We start from the raw sequence: 24,215 nt of genomic DNA, 5'->3' as shown, positions 1-24,215 counted from the left end.
GTCTCCATGGAGAGCAGAGGCATAGTTAAGCAGATCATCGACATTTCTTCATATAATGGTTAATGCGTTAAAGGCTAGAGGTTTCAGTTAGTTCCTTCATTGTTGCACTTCGGGTGCATAGTTGACCATTACTGTTTACATTGTGCTTATAATGGCTGCTGCCGCTTTATGCTCACCAGTTGGGTGTTACATACCTAATTTAATTAATTGGACTAACCAGAGCGATTAGGCGGCTGCCCACCACGCTCCGACAAAGTGCTCCTTGACAGGAGAGGATTTCCCTGCCTGGTTGGGAGCACTAATATATTACCTTGGACCCATTGGGTACCCAAGGAGATCACAATATCTCTCACTTACTCAGTATTCACTTCTTACTTTCTCTCCTTTATATCTCTCTACCTATACTTTCTTAACGGATATAGTAAAGTATAACGGAAACTTAAGCTTTCTTCCTAGTTATTGCTTCGACAGCTCTCTCTGAGTCCTCAAAATGGCGTACTCATCCCTGGGACATGAGCCTATAGTGATTTCTCACAACACGAAAGGACTGAATGTCCCTGAAAAGCGCAAAACCCTCTTGAAGGAACTCAAAAAAGGTAAACCTCGTTTTGTTTTTTTACAGGAAACACATTTCAAAACAAAAAATTCCTAAGCTTACTGACTCTTTTTTCACACAGGCATATCACGCAACAAATGATTTAGCGAAATCCAAGGGAGTGTCCATACTTATTAGTAGGGACGCTTCCTTTGAACTATCTGACAAACTCATTGATCCAGAGGGCAGGTTTATATTCCTGAAAGGGAAATGCTGTGGCACACCTATTACACCAGCAAATGTTTATTTCTCCAATACAGCACACTTGACCTTTTGCCGCAAAATTCTTGGAAAACTCAAAGATTTTAGCTTGGGTTGTCTCATCCTAGGAGGCGATTTTAATGTCCCACTAAATCCTCTCACTGATACGTCCACAGGCAAAACCTATATTACGTACAAAATACTTAAACAAATAAAAACATTACTGTACTCACTACAACTAGTAGACTCTTGGAGATTTATTTATCCCGAGGAAAGAGACTACACCTTCTACTCAATCCCCCACGGCAGATACTCGAGAATAGATTATATCTTTGTCTCATAAAGAGACTTAGATATGATCTTAGGAGCTAAAATAGGGATCCAGATCTTTTCAGACCATGCCCCCATTTCATTATTGTTGAAGATCTCAGAACCACAACCAAAAACATATATCTGGAGATTAAATTCGGCATTGTTGACAGACCCAATTTTACTTCCTCAAATAGCTACGTCACTGACAGAATACTTCAAAACTAACACCACACCAGATATCAATCCCCTTTCAATATGGGAAGCACATAAATGCACAATCAGGGGAGAACTCATTAGAATCGGTTCTCACCGCAAAAAAGAAAGGGAAAAAAAAATTAAATCCCTGACAGAGCAAATTCACGCCTTGGAATCCCTACACAAACAAACCCTGACAGAACAATTGGCAATTAAACTCCTAGAAAACAGAAAGGCACTCCAACAGATTTTTGACACAAGGGCTAAAAGATTCTTATTTTTCAAAAAAAAAATCTACTATGAACATGGCAATAAAACAGGAAGCTTGTTAGCGAGAGCCATAAAAAATGCAAAGACACAACAGAACATCCCAGGCATACGAACAAAAGAAGGGAATCTAGACATTACTACCAAAAAAATTGCACGACACTTCCATGAATACTACATGGCCCTATATAATTTACCTAACCCACAGAAACCTAGCACAATTCAGGGAACAAGGACACAAGCCATACGACAATACTTAACAGAATCAAAGTTACCCACGCTATCAAATGAAGATATTTCTGAACTAGAAAGTACCATAGAAGCTTTTGAACTACAACAAGCAATTAAACACCTGAAGACAGGGAAAAGTCCAGGGCCAGACGGCTTTACGGCAATTTACTATAAAACTTTTCAGGAAACTCTACTTGGACCGCTGCTACAGGCTCTGAACTACATGTCTGAATCCAGGGAGATCCCAACAGATTTTCTCAAGGCACATATAACAATTCTTCCCAAGCCAAACAAGGACCTGACAGAGTGTGCTAGCTACAGGCCAATATCACTATTGAATCTAGATGTGAAATTGATCTAACAAATAACAGCTAACAGATTGAAACCTCTGCTTCACGGCCTGATAGGAAGTGAGCAAGCAGGATTTATGCCAGGGAGAGAAACCAGAGACAACGTTATCAAAACACTCAATTTAATGCATGCTGCTCGAGTGCGGAAAATTGAAGGCCTTCTCCTGTCTACGGACGCGGAGAAGGCCTTTGACCGCGTGGCCTGGGATTTCATGCTAGAAACCTGTAGGTACATTGGCTTGGGAAACAATATGATGCCTTGGATTTCTATGCTCTATAAAAACCCTACTGCACAGCTGAAGATCAATGGCTCCCTTTCAAACACAGTAAAAATTAACAACGGTACGAGACAGGGTTGCCCTCTCTCGCCCCTTTTGTTTATTCTAACGCTAGAACCATTTGTCAGACGGATTGTAGCAGAAAGGGCAATACAGGGTTTTGAGGTAGGAAGAAAAGAGTACAAGGTAGCGGCCTACGCAGATGACTTGTTATTTTTCATAACGAACCCCCACATTTCACTTCCCTCTTTATTGAAAGAAATTTCTATTTTCGGGTATTTATCAAACCTTAAAATTAATTACGCCAAGTCGGAGATATTAAACATTTCGATCCCTACAAATAAAATAGAACTCATCAAGTCAAATTGCCCCTTTAAATGGGTAGGTTCAGCGCTTAAATATTTAGGGATCTGGTTGACACCCAAATTATCTCAAATTTTTGACCACAATTTCACTCCCCTATTGAAAACAATATGCTCAGATCTACAAAGTTGGCACCCAAAGGGCATCTCCTGGTTCGGAAGGGTAGCCATTTGTAAAATGATTATTTTGCCAAGAGTACTTTATCTATTTAGAAATCTACCAATAAAAATTCCCCAAAGCTTCTTTAAAATACTTCACTCAACTCAACTCAACTCACTCACTCAACGAAATTCATCTGGGCCCACAAAAAACCCAGAGTAAGATTCTCTAGGCTCACTAAACCCAAAGACAAAGGAGGGATGGGCATCCCAGATTTTCGCACCTATTACCTCGCCGCCCATGTAACTAGGATAATAGACTGGCACTGCCATTTTAGAATCAAAGACTGGGTGGAAATAGAAGAATTGTTAAGCCATACACCAATAAGATATTCACCATGGATTCAATGGAGGAGTCTCCCAACAGAGATGAGGGCACACCCCCTAGTGGGCACTACTCTAGCAATATTCCACAAATTAACGAAACTTACAAACTTCTCGTCACATCTTAGTCCGCTCACTCCATTACAGAATAACCCTGATTTCCTACTGGGAATGGGAAACCAAGCACTACGATCCACTGATACAAACAAACCCCTATTAGCTATACAATGCTTCCACAATCAAGAGTTCAGGGACTTTGCAGACATCAAAACCATAAACAACCTACCAGATTTACAGTTATGGACATATTTTCAATGCCGCAGTTACCTTAACAGAACACAAAGAACATCAAGAGTTCAGGGGCTTTGCAGACATCAAAACCATAAACAACCTACCAGATTTACAGTTATGGACATATTTTCAATGCAGCAGTTACCTTAACAGAACACAAAGAAAACATAATTTCAACAGACCACTAACGGAACTGGAGTCAGTTTGTCAGACAGAGGAACCCATTCCCAAGGCGACCTCACTAGCATACCGTTGGATTCAAACAGGGGAAGACAAGGATGAGGGGGATCTCAGGGAGAGCTGGTCGAAAGCACTAGGTATTCCGTTGTCGACTTCACAATGGAGGAAAGCATGCATTTTCGCTCATAAATGTTCCCTGAGCACAAGAACCCAGGAAACGGCATACAAGTTACTCACTCAATGGTATGCCACGCCAGTAAAGCTACATTCTTGGTTTCCGGACCATTCAGAAACCTGTTGGCGATGTAACTCTGAAAAAGGGTCCTTAATACACATCTGGTGGCAATGTCCTGTGTTGAGCACATTCTGGGCAAAGGTCAGGGAGAAGATATTCTTGATAACAGAAACAAAATTAAAGTTGGATGCAATGGGATGTCTCCTGCATGTCACAGAATTCCCCATTAAGAGGTACAAACACTTGCTTACCAAACACCTTTTGAACGCGGCCAAAGCCCTCATTCCACTCTATTGGAAGTCTACAAAAATCCCAACTATTCGGGAATGGTTTGGTAAGATAGCGGAGTTCTATGAGATGGAGGAGACTATTGCCCAAGCAGGAGAAAATGTGGAACGTTTTCACAAAACCTGGTCACCATGGCTTATATATAAATATTCGCAGGCATATCTTGATGTTATGAAATAGGCCATTGCTGTATGTTTATACTCATCTGATTAAACTTGGCGATGAAAAACAGTCAAAAGGTGAATATAGTTTGCCATTAACCGAAATTGAAAGTATGTACATTACTATCCTTTTCTTTCTTTCTTTTTCCAAACTATCTATTCTTTTTGGATGACATTCTTAGATATGCAAATAATAGTTATTGACACTCGCTTTAATAAATTTTGAAGTTGAGTTATTACAAACAGTTTATACTAGCTCTTGCAACAGAACTGAAGTTATATAATGTTTCTTATGTCTTATCTAACATTGTATAGTATTATGTGGAGCTGCGTCTCCACAGATGTATCTCTTTATTTTCTTCAATAAACTTTGATGGTAAAAAAAAAAAAAAAAGGACTTCATGGTGCAGTATGTACTAAATTTATTAAAATTATAAACAAATTCCGCAATGGGTACTCACAGTAACAAGGTGCTTAAGGGCGCCACACTAAAACAGCAGAGACGTACGGGCAACAGCGGCCGGTATGGGGTGGCGTGCTAATCTGTCCCAACAGGTTGTATGTATAATGTTCTGTCCTGTCTCCTTTGCACGTTTGATACAAGGGGTATTTCGTATCTTCATCAGGGGGTGAAATCTAAGGCGCATTCTGACCAAGCTTAATTGCAAGGTCGCACGCCCTAAGGTGAGGGGCTATCACCTGGGGGGGAGCACTTGTATGCGCGCACAGCACTTTAGTTTGTGTTCACCATAACACATGAATGGATTGTGGAAGATCTGTGGACTGTTAATTTGATCATTGCACAGCAACACAGCACTGAATTGAATAGAATCACATGGATGTAACACCAAATCGCATGGATGCATTTTTTTGTACTTTTTTACTTTTTATTGTTCGAACATTGCACTAACACCATATTGCATAGATGCAGTACTGATATGCTTGGATGCAACACTAAATCGCATGGATGTTTGTGTTGAATTATCTATTAATGTTTGAAAATTGCACAAGCTTTGAGGAATATTTGCAATACACAGGCTTATTGGAGCACTTTTACCTATTTATTCATTCATTGAAATTTATTGCACATTAACGTATAGTATAGTATTAATAGTTATTAATAGATTTTGTATATGTTAAGCACAATATCACTTTATTAATATTTTAGTGGAAATGTCTTATTTTTTATTTTGATAAGCGCAGCGTGTGTACAATTTGGCATCCGAGCTATGCTGCTCTGAAGAACGACCGCCTTTCTATGGCCTTTGGCTCTGGCCTTTGAGAGCGTGGGCGCGCGGAGCTGAAGCAAATCAAAGCAATCCGCATCAGAGGGCACTCTTTTCCTGAAAACTTACCGACACGGTGGTCCCCACCCTAAGTGTTGAGGGTCTTTTTGTATGGGTGGTGACTGATACTCGAACCGTGGAGAAATGGGACGACCAGCTGAGAAATGGACAGCTGCAGAAAGATCGAGAAGAGGAAAAATAGATAAGGCAACAGCGACTTCGCTTCTCCCTCTATTAATGTATATCTAAATATATACATACACATATATACATCTACACACTCTCTCCTTTCTCTCTTTTTTTTTTTTTTTTTTAAATAATATGCATGTATATATAAACATATGCACATACCGCTCCATATAACACCCCCCCCCCCCATACATACAGTACATACCAACCAAACACACACGTGTATACTAGAGTTGCCACCTCATCCCTTTAAACCCGAACACATATTAATTACACAGGTTCTGAGGCTAATTTGATGCGGATAAGTGAGTTTAATTACCACCTTAATCTGCCTCAGAACCTGTGTAATTAACATGTGTTCGGTTTTAAAGGGATGAGGTGGCAACTCTAGTGTATACACAAACATATATATATATACTGCAGAGGGTCAGCCAGGGGCAGGGTCAAGAAAGGGTTAATCGAAGAGGGCAGATATTTCCCCTTCAGACCTGCTAATTGTCAGCTGGGCTGAAAGACTCAGAGAGGAGCTGTTTGAGTAGGAGAGAGAGACACAGCCACATGCTGTGAAAATGTCCATTGCTGGATGGTGTGCTGTGTGAGCTTAACCACAAAGACTGTAGCTCTGATTGGAGCCATGAACTATTATCTATAAGCCTGTGTGCTGCTGAACTGTGAGCTGTACCGGTGTGCACAACCGTGTGACAAGACAAGTCTGTCTTATCTTATGTTTATTTTGCCATTTTGCTGAATAAAGCTACTTTTGTTTTAATGGACTGTCTATGAGGCAGTTGTCCACCTCTCTGATCCCCTACAATACACACATCCATATATACACACTATATATATATATATATATATATATATATATATATATATATATATATACACACACACACACACACACACACATACATACATACCTACAGCCGGCCCTGGACAGAGTACCTGTCTAGGGGGAGTAATGTACCTAGACCAGTGCCACTGCAGGAGGAAAAGAACAGGAGGTGCAGAAAATGACAGACAAACAAAGGCAAAGGTAAGAAGGATGCAAAGCTGGCCTCCCCAAACCCAACAAGCGTTGCAGACACCAACCTTAAAGGCAGATTTCATTCCTAAATAGGAAAAACTGCTCAGCTCCATCGAGACCCACAGAAGGAGCTCCCAAGCTACTCTGGCGCTTTTAGCAGCCTGATAGTGGGACTTCACACTGGGAGAGGCTTAACCCAGCCGGCAGCTGCCTGGAGGCAGAGGGGGGGACATGGTACTGCTTACTCTTCACTGGTGTGTGGAGGTATGAGGACAAGAAGAAGAATGGGGTGGGGCCTAACTGGCCTTTAATTTATGCTATTTCATTGGTCCTGAGGGAGGGGAGAAAGGCGGAACCTATCATTAGTATGCTGCTATGGTGGCATCAGGAAATTGTATTTTAAAAACTGATAGCAAAGGAAAAAAAAAAAATCCCCAAAACAACACTTGCAAGCAGAAGCAGTCAAAAGCACAGCTCCTGGTTTTAATCTCAATACTGCAATCTGCAATCACTAGACCTTCAGAAGCCCTTCAATTTGTTCACCTGGCCGTATCTATTTGTGGTACTCTGACATTGGGGATTCGGCCCAAATTTTATCGGGATCCTAGAGGCCCTGTACTTTGCATCAGAAGCTAAAGTCAGGTTACAAGGTTACCATTCAAAACTGATTAAGATAGCTAGGGGCACACGCCAGGGTTGTCCACTCTCACCCCTAATATTTGCCATGATGATCGAATCATTAGCGATAGCTATCCGTACCCACCCAGATATTGGGGGAGTTCAGTGTGGCCAGACAACCCATAAGTTAGCCCTTTTCCCTGATGATTTACTTCTCTTCATAGCTTCCCCGACCACCTCTCTCCCTAATCGATGTCACTTACTGATAGGGATGGGCGAACGGTTCGGCCCGAGCATAAGTTTGGGCCGAACATTCGTTGTTCGGTTGTTCGGCAAACAGCCGAACAAACGGGTCTTTAAACCGTTTGTTCGGCCCCCAAACCGACCACAATGCATTGCGGCGCTGAACAGTGCATTGCAAGCCCTGATTGGCTGAAGCAGTGAAAGCTGATGTAGTTTATAGCTCAGAGTCTGCTAGCACTTCTCTTGCAACACAGGACAGCGCTCTGCTAGGAGGATAGCAGAATTTCCAGAAAGACTGACTTTAGCCAGAAACTGATGTGTATGGTCTGCAGCCTTACAACAAGTTCAAACACAGGTACAGATGACAGACAAGCAACAAATAACAAACCAACCATTCATTCTACGGTATGTATGAGCAATGTGATGTGGATACCTCTGGAGTAAAGGAGAATACATCACCCACTATGAGATACATCTCCTAATCAGCCACCCCTCTACATGTATATCTACCACATCCTCCCACAGTTTCTCAACGTGTAATAGGTAGTCAAATTAGATTTGAAATGTATGCCTCTAGAAGGCCTGATGGTGCTTCCTGCATGTTGGGCCTCTGTATGTGGCCAGGCTGTGTAAAAGTCTCACACATGTGGTATCACCATACTGAGGAGGAGTAGCAGACAATGTTTTGGGGTGGAATTTTTGCCATGTACATGCTATGTGTTAGAAATATTGTATAAATGGACAACTTTGTGTAAAAAAAAGTGCTTTCATTCTCTTTCCACATTTTCCAAAAACTTGTAGAAAAAAATGACATGTTAAAAGGACTCGATGTGCCTCATAGATTATACGTTGGGGTGTTTTCTTTCCTCAGTGGGGTCATTTTTTGGCTGTTTTTATTGTCCTGGTGCTCCAGGGCCTTCAACAGTGCAAGAGGTAGTCAAGAAATTAGATGTGTAATTTATGCTCCTAGGACTAATTATGCAATGCATACTAGGACATTATGCTTTTACTTTGCAGGGGGGGGGGGGGGAGTAAAACCCATCAGGGTTTACTTCCTCTTTAACTCTTTTAGGAAGTCAAGAGATGAAAATAGGGTAAACTTTTTAAAAAATATATTTATATTTGTATTCCAATCGACTAGTGAAAAAGTGTTTCCTTCTTTTTATAGATATACGTTTTTATTTATTTAAAAAAAAACAGACAAAACAAAAGAAAATGAATGAATAATTTTAGCGATTAGAGAAGCTATATACATACAAAACAAACAAAAAAAAACCTTGCATACATACATACATACATACATTGGTCATACATGGTTTCTATTCCAGTTTGATTTAAAAAAAAAAGTGTAATCCTATGCTACATATGCCCACCTAGAGTTTTCGCATAATCATGAGTCCATGCCCAGTAACTGCTGAAGATATGGCCAAGAGTCATATTCCTCTAGGAGGCTACTGAGGCTGTAGAGGGGTCTGTGAGCCATTTGGACCAAACCTTTTCATATTTGAGGAGACAACCCCTATTTATATATGTTTCCTTGTATAGTGGTAAGCTATTGTTAATGAGTTGTTTCCACAAAGCCAGCGATTGGGGGGGGGGGGGGTGGTTTTCTTCCAGCTGAGAGTTATAGCTTTACGAGCTTAGAACAAAAGCAGCCCTACCAAAGTACGCCCTGCTGTCATGGGAATAAATTGCTCTATCAGACCTAGAATACATGTTGCCATTGATCGTTGCAGTGGGATATTTATTATTTTAAATATAAAAGCTAGTATTTCTTCCCAATACCTTACTATAGCTGGACAGGTCCAGAATATATGAATAACATCTCCAGGGATCTCCCCACATCGCCAACAACCAGGGGCAGAGTCTGAATTAATTTTATTTAATATATGGGGGGTGTAATATGCCCTGTGGACTATCTTAAACTGAATCAGTGGGTCTCTCAGGGAGACAAGAGAATTGAAAGGAGAGTCCCATATATTATCCCAGTCATCATCGTCAAGTTCAGGGATATCCTTAGACCATTTAAGTCCTAATTTCTCTAAATTAGGGAGAAAAGCAGTTGTTAAGTGAAAATACGATTTAGAGCATTCTTTGTACAGTCCAACCTAAGACACTTCTCTAAGGCAGAATGAACTAGTTGTAGAGGAGAGCCATAGAATTGACAACTGAAGGCATGGGAGAGTTGAAGGAAACGGAAAGAGTACGACTGAGGAATATTAAAGTCGGAGATTAGTTTGGAAAAAGAAATCAAGGATTTATCCAAGATGATCTTGTCATATACCAGATAAGACCAGAACTGTGTGGACTGCAACAGAGTGAACCAGACATAAATAGGTGAAAGTAAGTTTATTAAGGTAAATTTAGATACACGTGAACACACCACCAATACAGAGTGAACAAACCAAACAGTGATAATACACAACCAGCATATGTAGCAAAAGGGAGTACCAGAATCGTAGTCAAGTCAGGCCAGGGTCATAAACAGGAGATCAGTAGCTGGGAAGGGAAATAAACAGGGCAAGAGAGGATGGATGGATCACAGGAGGGTCTGGTCAGGTACAAGGCTCAGGGTCTAGGGTTCAGGTAACAGACAGGAAACAGGATCAACAGGTTCCAGGAATCAGGAATCAGGCTTTAAGCTTCAGGTTCAGGTTCAGGAATCAGATTTCAGGATCAGAGGAGCAGGCTGCAGGTCAGGGCTCAAGGACAATACCAGGGCAACATGAGTGTGCACTTGCCGGGTATTTATACTGCAGCTGCTAATTAAGGTCAGGTGGCATCTGTCTGCAGAGGGGAATACCTGCTCCATACTGCCAGGATTCCTCCGCTGGTGGACGCCAGTACTGCGGCCAAAGGTGACAGACTACCAGCAGGAAAAAGCTCTTCTGACAGCTCCAAACTGCTAGGAGACACCTGCTGGTGGACCTCAGTACTGCACGCCAAATGATAGATATTACCAGCGGAGGAGACCTTTCCTGACAGATCTGTGTCACTGTTTTTATCTTGAATTTAGTCCTAGCGTAGGGGTCAGGCAGTGAATAGAAATGCTCCAGAGTGGGATTTATCCAGAGGGGAGCATTGGGTGATATCGCCTGTAGGGGATATTGTTCAATTTTAGGACTCTCTCCTTATGCGCGTAGCGTGGTAAACATAGATGGTGTCAATGAATATGGAGCATGAAGGCCCCGAAAAATTGAAAATTTCAACGCCTTTAAGGATCCCAACACTGCTGCTTCTACCTGAATAGCAGAATTTGAGGTATCTGGATTAAGCTACCAGGCCGTAGTTACTAGCTGAGAGGCCAAGTAATATTTATGGAAATCTGGACATGTCAGGCCACCTTGGGAGGTTGGGCATACCAATGTCGCCCAGCTATACCTAGGGGGCTTTGAGCTCCATATAAATGCTGAGAAAATACGATGCAGTCGTGCAAAAAAAGATTTGGGGATCCACTGGGGAGAGTGTCGAAATAAATATGTAAATTTAGGTAATACATTCATTTTTTTAGATTTATGCGTCCTAACAATGAAAAGGGTAATGACTCCCATGCCTTCAGCCGTTGTTGAGTCTCCTGGATCACAGGTGTTAAATTTAGGGATATATAGTCTGAAACCTGTCTGGGAACCACCACCCCTAGATATTTAAAATGCTCCATCCATCCTAGGGGAGTATCCGTATAAGCAGTGGCACGAGCCGCAGAGTCTATAGGAAATAGAAGTTACTTTTTCCAATTTACTTTAAGACCTGTGACTGAGGAAAAAGAATTGAGGACCTGTAGAGCCCCCTTAAGTGATGGTCCTGCCTCATTAAAAAAGAGAAGTAGATCGTTCGCATACAGGGTGACCCTTTCCTCCAGCCAGCCAACATGCAATCCCCTAACATGGAGGGAAGAACGGAGAGCCTCCGCCAGCGGTTCCATCGCTATGGCGAACAAGGCTGGAGAGAGAGGGCAGCCCTGTCGAGTACCTCTAGACAGAGAAAAAAACTGTGATGGGGGCTAATATATTCCCATGTGTCCTATAAAACTCTATAGGAAGGCCATCTGGACCCAGAGACTTCCCCAGCTGTAACGCTGTCACAACGGCTGCCTGTTCCCTGTGAATCCCAGCAATAGAGGAGATATATTGTCCCCTGGAGAAGGCCCGGAGAAGGATCCCTCATTAAACTCCCAATATTCCACCAATCGTGGTGAAATATTGGTCGTCAGGTCAACATGAGAAAACCAGTGGGCCTTTAGTTCGCAACAGTTTGTTAATAACTGTTTGGTGCTGTAGTCCAGCACCTAGGTGGGGGAAATCTGGTTCAAAAATCTGATTGATGAAAAAGAAAAAAAAAAAAAAGAAAAAAAAAGAAAAACCAGCTCCAAGCATCAATTGATGCAGCTTCCCGAATACCTATGGGGTACATAAGGTGGTTGCTTGTCGGCCGTGGCCAACACTATAAAGAGTCTAGGGAGGGGAGAGAGGGAGAGGGGGGGGATTTTTTATTACCTATTGCCATTAATTTCAGCTAGTCCCAAAAAAAAGAAAAAAAAGAAAAAAAAAAGAAAGGGGGGGGGGGGCTTCTACACTAAGACCGGCAACAAGCCGGCTTAGAATGCAAAATAATATAATATGATAATAATATTAAAATTTGATACAAATTTAATACAAAGACAAAGACCAGCAACATTACCCAAATTTTTTTTTTATTAAGCATAGAATATATGTGTAGCATGTATACCCTCACATACACACACACACATATATATATATATATATATATATATATATATATATATATATATATATAAAGGAGGAGAAAACCGAAAAGGGTTGTACAGTCATCAACGGGTGTCCAACCAGGCTAAAGCAGCTTCTGGTTTATCAAAAAAAAAGTGTATTGTCACCATCGATAACTCTCATCTTGCTTGGATATAGAAGACTAAAATTTAAGCCTTTGTCTTTCAGCCTCCTGTGAGCCTCCGTAAAGGATTTACGCCTTAGTTGTACTTCCTGGGAATAATCAGGAAAAAAAACTGTTTTTTTTTTCTGAGAGAGGAAGGTAGGTCAGTTGATGGCAAAAGTCGTATTTCGGAATACATTCAGGATATTCGCAGCCTCCCCCGGGTCTCCTCTCCTCTCGAGCGCACCCGCTGCTACTCACATCCGGATACGCCAAGTGTTTCCTTCTTACAAATTATCATGTGTTATTGCAAAAATGTTCAGGTCTTCAACCTGAAGGTCATAATGGTCATTTAAGTAAGCACAGGAAATTTTCAAAATAAACCGTTATCTGGTACCAACTGGCATTCAGTTCACAAAGCTAAAATACAAATCAAAATAAGGATTCTTATTTTTTTTTAAAGTAACAATTATTTTCAGTTAAGTCCAGTGAGTCAGTGAGATTTGAAAATTGGACATGTGGCTAAAAACCAAGAACTGTAAACTTATATGTAAAGCTTATTGAATTGACCATACTGTGTGAAAAAGTAATTATCCATATTTAGAATTTTTTTTCCCATATTTCAATATTCATCTTGTACATCCATATGTAGGAATAATGCATAGTTATTTCTTGCAGAACTGCTGTAATAAACAAACTGGTAGGATCAGCACATTAACTGTTTGGTTTAGGTGATACCACAGCATTTCTTTTAGGTTTTGGTGTAGACATCGATAAGACCAGATCTAAACTTAAAAGTATAGCTAAAAGCATTTTTTAGTTAGCTTGGTAAGGGGTTAGAGCCTCTGTCAGGTCTTCATTGCATTGTCCCTGCTTGGCAAACAAAATCTCTCCAACATTCTGAAGAGATGTCATTGGGAAGGTTAATACAATTTTTTTGCTGCCACCAGAACAGGAATAGATGTGAAATGAAGACGTGTTCCTGTGACAGCTATCTAATTACTCACATTATAAAGGTAATCTCTTACTTCCCATTGAGTCATTGGGATGGGAAGTGAAGGGAAATCTCCCTAATGAGACAGAGATGAAAAATCTGACACCAGTAAAGCCCTTTACTTTTTTTTTTCAAAAAACGTTTTATTGGAATGTAGCGCTGGTAGATTTGCGATCTACCATCTGATAGGTAAATTTAGTAATTTGTTAATTAGGAAGGTTAGATTTGCCTCTGTTTCAGCTTGGCTGACGTTGCATGTGTTTCCATACTGAGCCATGGGTGTCGCTGTTGCCGCTGGCTAGTGTTGGAAGGGCAGCGTGTCTAAGTGTATGGATGCTCTTCTGTCCCGGAGACAACTACCACAACTGTCTGGGGCCTACCACAGCGGCCGAGGAATGGTCCTGAGCTGTCTATCCAGAGTGAGGAAGCTGGACAGCCGAGGAAATCCCAGGGGAGGACCCCTCATGGAAGGATCATGCGGCGTGCTGGTCTGGAGAGGGGCCTGGTGACTCGGTTGGAGGACGTATCCTAAAGTAATTATACAGCATAGTGTTGACGGGTTTGGCTTAAAGGTTCTAGCACTGTGACTGACATTCATAGCAAGAAAGAAACCAATACATCCTGTGACAGAGGATCATGTGGGTTCATCCCAAACAAGTCTGTGGCAGAGACTTTTGTTCGTGCTATGTACTGGCTGCTAGACCGGTGAGAGAGGCCTATCCAGGCATGCAGGGAGTGTGTTCCACCAGGGGAGTGCATTCTACTGAAATATCCAACCCCGAAGGACATTTGTCAAGAATCTTACTAAAAAGGTATTTGAGTTTTCCTCTGCGGTTTTCCTTCTGCCTCTTTCCTGCTACTTCCTTCGTTGATGGTTTAATAAAGCATTGAAAACGTACTCAAGTGTTGGTGTGTGTGTCGTCCAGAGGTGGACTCAACGGAACTCTAGACCCGGTGCCGGTGAAACAGAGGGAAGGAGAGTGAAGGTAACAAGCCCGCTTAAACCAGCAGCTCCGCGGAGAGTTATTGCTACAGGAGTTTAATAAAAAAACTAAGTACAAAATACATAGATGAATGTGGGAAGTCCACATATACTACAAGAAAATGTAGAACAGTAATACAAATAGTATGGTACATACCGCTTAATAGAGAAAAAAAACAATATAAACTGAGGCAGAGGGAGCAGCTACAGTAATATTAACCACTTCAGCCCCGGAAGGATTTACCCCCTTCCTGACCAGAGCACTTTAAGCGATTCGGCACTGCGTCGCTTTAACTGACAATTGCGCGGTCATGCGACGTGGCTCTGAAACAAAATTGACATGCTTTTTTTCCCACAAATAGATTTTTCTTTTGGTGGTATTTGATCACCTCTGTGATTTGTATTTTTTGCGCTATAAACAAAATCAGAGCAACAATTTTGAAAAAAATGCATTATTTTTTACTTTTTGCTATAATAAATATCCCCAAAAAATATATTAAAACACTTTTTTTTTTTCTCAGTTTAGGCCGATACATATTCTTCTACATATTTTTGGTAAAAAAAAATCGCAATAAGCATTTATTGATTGGTTTGCGCAAAAGTTATAGCGTTTAAAAATAGGGGATAGTTTTATGGCATTTTTATTAATTTTTTTTTTACTAGTTTTGGCGGTGATCAGCAATTTTTATTGTGACTGCGACATTATGGCGGACACATCGGACATTTTTGACACATTTTTGGGACCATTGTCATTTATACAGCAATCAGTGCTATAAAAATGCACAGATTCCTGTGGAAATGACACTGGCAGTGAAGGGGTTAACCACTAGGGGGCAGGGAGGGGTTAAGTATGTCCTAGGGGAGTGATTCTAACTGTCAGGGGGATGGGCTGTGTGTGTGATGTCACTGATCTCTGCTCCCGATGACAGGGAGCAGAGATCGAGTGACACTGTCACTAGGCAGAACGGGGAGATGCTGTTTACCACGGCATCTCCCCATTCGTCCTCTCCGTAAAGGCGATTGTGGGTATGCCCGCGGCGATCGAGTCCGCAGGACCCGCGACTGGACTCACGGAGATCGCGGTAGGTGTGCGCGCGCGCACACGGCGTCAAATTTAAAGTAACGTACGGGTACGTTACTTTGCGCAGCCGTGCCATTCTGCCGACGTATATCTAGAGGAGCCGGTCGGGAACTGGTTAATGCAGCATGCATGATGAAGAAGAATCTGAAGAGTGTATGAGTAAACATATTTTAAGATTTGTTTATCCAGTTTATTCAGGGATTCCACCTTAGAGGGAAATAGAGGGATTGCTAACAGTTGTTCATTAGTAAAGTTAGTTTTAACCATCTCAATGGTCTCTGATGGGTTAGGTGCTGCTTGCCTTTCCAGTGTAATCAATGATCTAGCAGCTAGTAGTATATGATAGATGCCAGTGTGGAAGTGATGTAGGGAAACTGTCAATCCCTAATGTAATATCACCAGAGCTGAGGAGGATGGAACAAGAAAATCAGTTATCTCAGTTATAATTTTGAAAATGTTCCTCCAGAAACCACTGAGACATTTACAATACCATAGAGCACGTGACAAAATGCCTGTAGAGCCACATGCTCTCCAGGAGAGCTTGTGTGTAGTACCAAGCTTGGCCAATAGAAAGTGAGTGCAGTACAAACATAGGGCAAATTTTATGGTCAACTGCCAGTGTTCAATGTAGCCTGAGGCCATGTAAACTGCAGTAAAGGCCTTGCTTCACTAAGGAATTGAAAATTGCTGAGAGAGTTTTGTCTCCCACTGTGTAAAAGGAACATTTTTAATAAAGGATAGTTTATCATGTAGGGCATTATAAAAGAAGGATATTTTCTTTTTAGAGGTTTTGTTGGTCGTATAATATTGCCAGATAGTACTTTGTAACCAACAGATCTCTGTTGGAAGGCTATGCAAGGCATGAGAGATTTGTACTGGGTATTTGAATGTATCAGTTATCGATAGACCAAACCCATGCACTAGTGTCTTCATCACCACTCCTTATATATAAATCAGAAAAGGCAAAGAAGAGACATGAGTATGTTTATGAGAGGTTGACAGGAGAGATCGCCAGCCTAAAAGAGAAGATTGGGTCATGGGCTGAAGAGTTTTTAACACTGGTGGTTCCCAAGGGTTTAATAGCAGGCAATGATAAAGGTTTCCATCTGAGATCAATGTTGATTCCATATCTAGCCATGGTACTTCTGGAGACACATGAAACTAGTGTTTAATTTGGTCTAGACAGGTTAATATAAAGTAGTCTGCAAGATCAAGAGATCCAGCATCTCCAGCCTTTCTGTATCTAATGTGATAGGAATGGGCTGTTCTTTTTTGTCATTCCACAAAAAGTGTTTATAGAGCCTAGTCAGTGTGGTTAAATATTTTGTGGGGAAAGGTATTGGGAGGGCTCTAAAAACATACTAGATTTGAGGTAAAATTGTCATTTTGAAGACAGCTAGCCTGGCAGACAAAGACAGGTTAAGCTGTTTGTGCCAATTTGTTTCCTTCATAAGTTTATCGACTATTGGCTTATAATTGAGATCTGATAAAAGGCACAGGTCAGAGGATAGCATAATCCCTATATGAGGGATTCCTTTATCATACCATGAGTAAGACAATGAAGATTGTAGAGAGGTCTTTGTAAATTTATTTAAACCTAGATCAAGAATGAAAGACTTTGAGAAGTTCACCTTATAGTATGATAAAGAGCTGAATACTTTTAAAATTGCATGTGCACATGGTAAAGAAGTCTTCTGATTAGTCAATAGCAATAACATCATCTGCAAATAGTTGAAATGTATGTGGTCTCTCATGGCACGTAAGCCCTGAGATTTCAGGATGTAACTGTATGGCCCAAGCCAAAGGTTCAACAAGGTTTAAAATAGTTGGTGATAGTGGGCAGCCTTGAAGAGTGCCATTAGAAATTTTAAAAGACTTAGATAGCATCTCAGATATATAGACCTGTGCTAAAGGGCAGAAGTACAGTGCGAGAATGGCATCATATATTGTCCACTAAAACCAAATTTAGTAAGAACATGAGACATGTAAGACCAATGAATGTGGTTAAATGCCTTCTCTGCATCAATGGATAGTAGCAGAGAAAGCAGTTGAACTCTCTTGGCATAATAAATGATATTAATTATTCTTCTCATGGCAACTGTAGTTTGCCTATCTGTAGTAAATCCTGATTGATCAGGATTGATCAAAGTGGGAAGGGTGCTTAGAAGGCGAGTAGCAGTGATTTTCGAATAAACTTTCAGATTTACATTTAATAAAGATATGGAGTGGAATTTTTGGGTATCTTTGGGTCTGTGCCTGGCTTTGGTATTGTCACAATGTAAGCTTTTAACATTTCTGGTGGGAAAGATGAGACCTCAGCTGCTTTACTGTATAGGTTCACAAGATGTGGGGAGAGAATATGTTGGAAAGCCGTGTAATACTCAGTAGTAAACCCATCAGGGCCCGATGACTTCCTGATGGGTAAGGAGTTTATAGTTTTCTTTATTTTTGCTGGGGATAGCGGTGCATTGAGGTTATGGCGTTGTGTTTCAGTGAGCTTAGACAGCTGCAATTTGGCTAGAAAATCAACTGTATCCAATTCAGAGGGTTGGGGAGTTGGAAGGGTCATTGCACAATTTTACAATGAGCAATATTAACTACCAAAATAGTCATCAATATCTTGTGGGTTTATTATTTGATTATTATCAGTCTAGTGAATGAGTTCTTCATCAGAAAAATGAAGAAATTCAGCATAATCAGATAACAATGTGAAGCTCTCAATTAAATACGCATGCCGACAGGCCTAACAGAACACAACATGAATGGTCAAGTAAAATATGTCAAAAATGAAAATGGCACAAAGCCTGGCACAAAGCCTGCTTTGCAGATAGAGTAGCAATAAGAGAGACCAATAACATAGAGAGTTGTGTGCATAAAGTTGTGCAACTATAACAAAGTGATACAGGGTTATTCTAGTTTTAGCTCAATGAATCACTATTCTTCCATCAAGAAATTTACTGGCTCTATTGCCAAAGGCATGGTAATCTGTGCAATTTTGTGTCGGAGTTTAGAAAGAGTAGAAAACGTTTTTTGGTGGGTGGGGTTGTTTTGAGTCTCCAGTAAGTGAATATCATTTAAGATATTATTAATCTTTTGAATTCTTTGGCGTTTGATCCTGGCGCTTAGTTGGAGGACAATGCCTCTCATTTATGCCTTATGAGCATCACATAAAGTAAAAGGATTTGAAATGGAATGCTTGGTGGATTCAAAGAATTTAGACAGATGTTGTGAAAGAATAGGCTTGTGGTGAGGTGATTTCAGAAGTTGAGAGTTGCAGCGCAAGAGGAAGGTAGAAGGCTGGGGTTCATTCTCCACAATTGATAGGGTAATAGGAACATGGTTAGACCATGTTATATTGTGGAGCAGGAGACTTTTTGAAGTATTCTCTTATCAACAATGAATATGTCAGTTCTAGAATAGGAAACATGTCTAGCTGAAAAGAAAGTAAAGTCATTTTCATATGAATGCGGGCATCTCCATACATTTAGCACATCTGAGTGAAGGAGGTCTTGTAAAGGTTGTAAACGATGCTTGGGCTTGGCTGTGAAATAAAGGTGAGTGTCCATAATGGTATTAAAGTCCCCACATAGAATCAAAGGGCTATATTTAATGTTGGAGAGTTTCCTGAAGATCTTCCTGATAAATTAGAGTTGGTGACTATTGGGAGCATAAATGTTCACTATTGTTTAAGGTTTGGATTAATAGTGCATGTCAAAATAATGTGTGTTCCTTCAGAAAAAGAATGTTAGATAAAGGTGATCTTGTGCATTCCAATCTATTCACACATAGTGCAAAATTGCATATAAGATGACATACATCATGACAATCAAATAAATATATAGATAAAATAAATAAGTGAATGGTCTCATAAATCAATAAAAGGTGAATAAGCAAAATATCAAGTGCTCAATATTAGTGCAATAAGGGTACAGGTTCATAAAGTGTACAGGTGACTGGCTCTATCCTGGCCGTGCAGGTTATTAAAGTGACTTAGTGTTAAAATAAATAAACTGATTGGCTAAAGTTCATAAAGGTTCTCATGGAAGATTTTCAGATAACTTTAGGCTCTCTCATTATAATAGGGTATAATAGGGTATTCCTGGATATGTAAATCGCCTCACTGTAATCCCCAAAACATTCTCATCCGCTCATCTTGGCTATATTTCTTTCCTCTCCATTCTTCATGCAGCACACTAGCTTGGTAAAGAATGTGCCACCAAGGCACAGTGACCCGGTGGGGGAGAGAGAGAGAAAAAGAAAGCCTCCAATAGTGTTGTACGTTAAGTGGTAAAAGTAATGTTTTATCAAGGGGCTTTAGGGTGGTCTCTTACATTGAAAACTATAAAAACAAGCGAGTACAGCTAGAACGGCGTTTAGAGCGACTCCTTACTTGATTTCCGGTTTACGTTTGCTCTCCGCCACTCCCTACGCTTTACGTCACCACTCGTGACTTCAACTGGGGACTGTGAGTAAACCCCTAAGTGTCCAAATTTAGGCCAAAGTGTCAATATTTTGTGTGGCCACCATTATTTTCCAGCACTGCCTTAATCCTCTTGGGCATGGAGTTCACCAGAGCTTTGCAAGTTGTCATTAGAGTCCTCTTCACTCCCCCATGAGTGGATGTTAGAGACCTTGCGCTCCTCCAACTTCCCTTTGAGGATGCCCCACAGATGCTCAATAGGGTTTAAGTCTGGAGACATGCTTGGTCAGTCCATCACCTTTACCCTCAGGTTCTTTAGCAAGGCAGTGGTCGCCTTGGAGGTGTGTTTGGGGTTGTTATCATGTTGGAACACTGCCCCGCTGCCCAGTCTCCAAAGGGAGAGGATCATGCTCTGCATCAGTAAGTCACAGTACAGGTTGGCATTCATGGTTCCCTCAATGAACTATAACTCCCCAGTGCCAGCAGCACTCATGCAGCCCCAGACCATGACACTCCCACCACCATGCTTGACTATAGGTGTAACAGACCTAGCCGGGAGAGAGACTTTTGGAGGGGACTGAATGCTAGCCTCTTGCCGATCAATCGTGGGCCCTGGCATTTGGGGGAACGGTGCTCTTTGTGAGCTGTATGCCTGGGGGCCCTTCAGGTGGTATTACTGTGGATTCGGGTCCTGGTCCCCCAGGACACACAGACTCTGGGGACCCTGGATTTGCCATATTAGAAATACAGGCTGATTCATAATGCTGGGACAAATACTGTTAGGAGATGCTGATGTCAATTCCAGCCACCTGTCTGTCTGTTGCCTGCTAGAATGTGTATTGTAAATAAGTCTAGCATGGGATCTAAGAGTCATTAGATCCACATTGTTGTTTGTGTTTAATTAACTCTGCTATTGTGTGAAGAAGAGTTCGGTGTTGACCTGTGATAATGTTGATTGGGTTTTCTGAGCTACAAGACAGCCAGTCTGGCCTAAAGGTCATGTCTGAGTCATCTAGGCTGTCTAAAGGGATTAGTTAATTAGCCCATGTTAATTAGGTTTCTGGTCACAGGTGTATGTTCAGAGTAATATGAGCAGAAGGTATACACCTCCTCTTTTACTGTATAAAAGAGCCTGTATTCCTTTCAATAAAAGAGATTCCTGGTTGAACTTACATACAGCCTGCCTGGTGTTTGTTCTGAGCTACACAACTGGATTAGAACGGCACATAGCTGTAGTTCTAGTCCCAGAGCATCGGATGACCAAACCATCAGATGTTGCGATCTGCAATCTGATTCTATAGCCGCAGAGGAGTGTCGGGAGAGTGGAACTGAGCGAGCGGGGGCTCGTTGCATTGGTTGGCAGCCGTGGGATTTGCTCTCCAGTTACTGGGACACTCCAAACCAGGCTGCAGGAGAGCCACGCTGAAAGACTTACTTGAGAACCGGGAGGGAACGGTGGGATCATGCTTCCTTGCCATAAAAACATCCAAACCATCACCTGGATCCAAGCTCCAAGGCGTTTGGAGGAAATAATGGAGTACAGAGAGCGAAGACTGAATGTTTCGGAAGTGCACTGGGCACAGGAAGATTTGGAGTTTCTGTCCATTCAGGAATGGGAGCTTGAGATGACCTACAGACAGCTGCTAGACTCCGCTCAGCAGCAGGGTGGGGCTCCCTTTGCCTGAGACTATCAGGAAATACCAGTTGACAACTCTGAAATCCTGGCTGAAGAGTCGACAATGTGGCAGAGTAACAGTGTGCTTTGCCAACCTGCCCCCACAGCTAGGGAGGCGGAGGTCTTATGGCGGATGCAGCAAGTGCTGGCTGACCTTGATGATCCTGTTTCTGCATGGGATGATCTTGGATGGAGGAATGTGCCTGTCCAGCAGCATGCCAGAGAATCGGCAGTGGATCTGAATCTGAAGATTGCCGCCCCCAAACCTGAAGTGCTAACAACAGGGCAGAGCTCTGCTAACCTCTGCCCAGCACTGATAGCATCTTCTGGGTTCCACAGAGAGGAGATGATGAACCTTTATCCCCAGACACCAGTTGCAGAGACAGGGGATTTGATAGACTTTTCTGCTGAGGAAGAACAACCTGGTGAGCCTCCAGCAGAAGAAGAGGTGTTATTAGGGCCAAACTTTACTGTGCTCTGCCCAGCACTGATAGCATCTTCTGGGTTCCACGGAGAGGAGATGGTGAACCTTTATCCCCAGACACCAGTTGCAGAGACAGGGGATTTGATAGACTTTTCTGCTGAGGAAGAACAACCTGGTGAGCCTCCAGCAGAAGAAGAGCTGTTATTAGGGCCAAACTTCACTGTGCTCTGCCCAGCACTAACAGAAGTATCTGTGAAGTTACAAGGAACTTCCCCAGCTGAAGCGCTGGCAACCGGACAGAGGGTCCAAGATCTCTGCCCTACACCTGCAATCTGATTCTATAGCCGCAGAGGAGTGTCGGGAGAGTGGAACTGAGCGAGCGGGGGCTCGTTGCATTGGTTGGCAGCCATGGGATTTGCTCTCCAGTTACTGGGACACTCCAAACCAGGCTGCAGGAGAGCCACACTGAAAGACTTACTTGAGAACCGGGAGGGAACGGTGGGATCATGCTTCCTTGCCATAAAAACATCCAAACCATCACCTGGATCCAAGCTCCAAGGCGTTTGGAGGAAATAATGGAGTACAGAGAGCGAAGACTGAATGTTTCGGAAGTGCACTGGGCACAGGAAGATTTGGAGTTTCTGTCCATTCAGGAATGGGAGCTTGAGATGACCTACAGACAGCTGCTAGACTCCGCTCAGCAGCAGGGTGGGGCTCCCTTTGCCTGGGACTATCAGGAAATACCAGTTGACAACTCTGAAATCCTGGCTGAAGAGTCGACAATGTGGCAGAGTAACAGTGTGCTTTGCCAACCTGCCCCCACAGCTAGGGAGGCGGAGGTCTTATGGCGGATGCAGCAAGTGCTGGCTGACCTTGATGATCCTGTTTCTGCATGGGATGATCTTGGATGGAGGAATGTGCCTGTCCAGCAGCATGCCAGAGAATCGGCAGTGGATCTGAATCTGAAGATTGCCGCCCCCAAACCTGAAGTGCTAACAACAGGGCAGAGCTCTGCTAACCTCTGCCCAGCACTGATAGCATCTTCTGGGTTCCACAGAGAGGAGATGATGAACCTTTATCCCCAGACACCAGTTGCAGAGACAGGGGATTTGATAGACTTTTCTGCTGAGGAAGAACAACCTGGTGAGCCTCCAGCAGAAGAAGAGGTGTTATTAGGGCCAAACTTCACTGTGCTCTGCCCAGCACTGATAGCATCTTCTGGGTTCCACGGAGAGGAGATGGTGAACCTTTATCCCCAGACACCAGTTGCAGAGACAGGGGATTTGATAGACTTTTCTGCTGAGGAAGAACAACCTGGTGAGCCTCCAGCAGAAGAAGAGCTGTTATTAGGGCCAAACTTCACTGTGCTCTGCCCAGCACTAACAGAAGTATCTGTGAAGTTACAAGGAACTTCCCCAGCTGAAGCGCTGGCAACCGGACAGAGGGTCCAAGATCTCTGCCCTACACCTGCAGTGGTTCCGGAGGCTCAGGGAGAGAAGGAGGTGGTCACTTCCCAGCAGTATTGGATATAATAGATGGGGAAATGGCGCTACCCTATATGTGTCTTATAATGATTACCTATGTCATAAAATGAACGAGGATATTACTATCCCAATGTTTCTACCACACTGTACTTAAATCCATAAAAGTGCATTAGGTTTGTAAAAATAATAATACTGAGTGATAATGGTGTCCAGTGTCTAAACTGTGACAATATGTCCCTTTGGCAGACGCCCTTAATGTGTGGTAATGTGTAACATCCAGAGACAAAATCCCTTTAAAAAGAATATCACTAGCGGTGCAAACTCAAACAGGTCTCAATGTGTACATACATTATATACAGTACAAGAATTAGTGTTTCAAGGTGGAATGTTTGTGGAGTGCCACCACTTACTACACCTATATATTCGAAACCTGTACCCTGCATGGGCTAATTGTGATTAGAGCATAGAAAAGATTA

This window comes from Aquarana catesbeiana, linkage group LG02 (genome assembly GCF_042186555.1).
Source record: "Aquarana catesbeiana isolate 2022-GZ linkage group LG02, ASM4218655v1, whole genome shotgun sequence".
Lineage (NCBI taxonomy): Eukaryota > Metazoa > Chordata > Amphibia > Anura > Ranidae > Aquarana > Aquarana catesbeiana.
Note: the sequence above shows the minus strand (reverse complement) of the source record.